The sequence below is a fragment of the Microtus ochrogaster genome, chromosome 5 (assembly GCF_000317375.1).
Source record: "Microtus ochrogaster isolate Prairie Vole_2 chromosome 5, MicOch1.0, whole genome shotgun sequence".
NCBI classification, from domain to species: domain Eukaryota; kingdom Metazoa; phylum Chordata; class Mammalia; order Rodentia; family Cricetidae; genus Microtus; species Microtus ochrogaster.
In genome coordinates, this window is record NC_022012.1 from 34,224,626 (window position 1) to 34,227,508 (window position 2,883).

Consider the following 2,883-nt stretch of genomic DNA (forward strand, 5'->3'; position numbering starts at 1 on the left):
CTCTCTCTCTCTCTCTCTCTCTCTCTCTCTCTCTCCCTCTCTCTCCCTCTCTTTCCTCCTAAGAAACGTGTATTCTTTGAGTCATTTGGAGGGCTGACGGGGAACACTGGGTACAGTCAGAAGGACAAAAGAAGGTTCCTGAAGGCTGCTTCCAAAATGGCAAGCTGGGAGGAAAAGACGGTTCTGTGGAATGAGCCGAGGACACTACACGTGACACAAAGGACAGACAGACCGACTGGATGAAAAGACACAGGACACACGGGACCAGTAAGGAAAAGAGTCTGCCCCTGCACATGGTGTGTGACCCTGCCAAAACCATAGCTTCATTCTAAGGAGAGGAGGGCGAGCGAAGTCAGGCAGCAGCCTCTCAGAAACCCCAGAGTCAACATTCTAAAACTTTCTGGTGCTGCTTCAGACTGCTGGGAGCATGGGCTGGCTCACAAAGTCTACTGTGGCTGAGAGACTCTGAACTCAGAAATATAGAATAATCCCTCTAGTGTATCAGTGTTTTACCCCCCCTCCGTTCCCCAGAGGCAGGTGTACCCTAAGAGGTGGGGGGGGGTGGTAGAAGTGATCTGCTCTGGGAAGACATTCTTGGTGGGACTGAACCCAACCTGCTGTCCTATAGGCAAGAAATTTTCCTCTTCAGTGGCAGACCAAAAGGAACAACAAAGACCCCACTATAAGGTGTACAATTGACCTGTTCTCTTAGCTGCCATTTGTCAGTCCAGTTTCCCTTGGAGGGAGGGATAAAAATCACATCCCTAAAGGTCATAAGAATTCACTGCAAAATAGAGTATATCCCTACAGATCAGGAAGACATCTGAGGTAACAGCTGGACATGTATCAGACCGTCATGTCCTGCAATGGCACCTGGGGGGAGCTTGAGACATCCTGACGTTACACAACGTCCTTGAGGCTGAGAAAAAGAGGAAGTGCATCTGGCTGACTAGCCAGGGTCGGGTGCACACTTCTGACCACTCTTCTGACCCTTCGTATCCGGCTGCTGGCTTGCACAGGCATGGTTTGGTATCCCTCTATTTTAACTCCTGCTCACAGTGGAGGAAGGAGACACCCCTTTCCATCAGGTGTCAGACCTGGCAAAGAGCAAGAGAGCTCTTCCGGCTAAGAGCAAGAGCCTAGACTGGGACTCTTTGGAATCAACCAACGCTCTGCGTAGTTTGTTCGCTGTCTTGGATCTCCTCCATGGAGGACCACTTTGTAGAGGATAGACAGCTTCCCAGTTCAGAGAACCTGCCTGTTAGATGGACTGTTTTTTATTTATTTTTTAAATTACGTTAAAAATAATACCAATCAAAATTCCCACTTCCTCCCCTACTCCCACTTTCTCTCCTATTCCCCCCCACCCCTCCCCCAGTCCTAAGAGAGGGCAAGGCACCCTGCCCTTGTAGGAAGTCCAAGGCCTTCCACACCACATCCAGGCTGAGCAAGGTGTGCATCCAAACCCAGACCCAAAATTATGACTATGGTATGTACTGACTCATTAGTGGATTCTAGCCATAAACAAAGGACATTGAGCCTATAGTTCACGATCCTAGAGAAGCTAAGTAATAAGATGAACCCAAAGAAAAACATATATTTTTTAGATGGACTGTTGATATACAGGAGCAGTCTCTGTGCTTAAGGGAAGCAAAACACTGCCATTCATTTGGAGCCCCCCAAAATTTAACAGATAATTTGAAGAAAGAAAGGGTACACCACAATACCACACACACACACACACACACACACACACACACACACACACACACTGTCATAAACCTTCTGAATTTTAATGCATTGCTCTCAAAATGAAGAAGAGCCTCCAACTTCTTCCTCCCATGCACCTCCTTCAGGTATCCCACAAGAGAGCCTAGACCTAAAATCCTCTGAGGTTTCAAGCAAGCTTTGGGCACAGCAGTGGTTGAGAAGGATTGCTTACATTTCACCCGACCTGAGGGAAAACCTCTGCCAGACCAAAGCTAAAAGGTTCTCACTTGCAAAGGAGCAGATACCCAAAGCATCCCTTGGCCCTGACCTTGTCGGCCACTCCCTTCCACCTGGAGCCTCTTCTTTCCTTATCCTCTTCAACCAACAAACCCCCCATCAAAATTAGGAGTTCAAGTTCATTCTCACTTACACAGCAAGTCTGAGGTTATCCTGAGCTAGAAGGACCTTATCACAGAACAAAACAAAGCTAACTAACAAAAAGAAAGCCAGACCTCACACCCTCAGACCCTGCAACTGTCTCTGCTTACTTTGGAACACAGATAGTTGCAACTGTCAACAGTTGTCCCCTCTAAGATCCCCGAGAAAGAGCCAATTATTTCTTCCTTTGAATATTTCCAATATGCTTTTTATTTGTATGTGACCTTTAGACTTTGCAAAAAATGTTCTCATACATCACATTGCGTCGTCCAAGTGACCTTAGGACCGACGTAACAGAAGTTACTACCCTCTTCTTGCATTCATTAATGTGGTGCAGGCTGCAGAAACTTATTCAAGGACTCCCATGAATGACAATGACTAATATAACAAGGCCAGAATCAGGCCTTCAGAAACCAGGGTAGAGGCCAGCAAAATCATCTAATGGGCACCGACTCAAGAAAGCAGTGCCCTGGTCGTTCCAGACTGTAGCTGTTCAGTTCCAACAGCTGTTTTTACAAATGGGCAAAAAAGAAGCACAAATCTGGAGGGAGGTCAGTTTCCGAAAGCAGCTGATGGAGGTTGTCATAGCCAAAAAATACCCACAACTCCTTTTCAGACTTGCATCCTCTCCTCCCCACATTTCCTCTCTCTCTCTCTCTCTCTCTCTCTCTCTCTCTCTCTCTCTCTCTCTCTCAAGTTATTTATTTTTTCTTTGGTTTTGTGTTTTGCTTTATG

At 46.7% G+C, this 2,883-nt stretch overlaps 1 protein-coding gene across 3 annotated transcripts in view; it reads right to left on the bottom strand.

Annotated features, from left to right (window-relative positions):
* Nucleotides 1-2,883, bottom strand: part of Gramd1b (GRAM domain containing 1B) — a 237,937-nt gene that overhangs the window by 165,683 nt on the left and 69,371 nt on the right. The window lies entirely within an intron of this gene.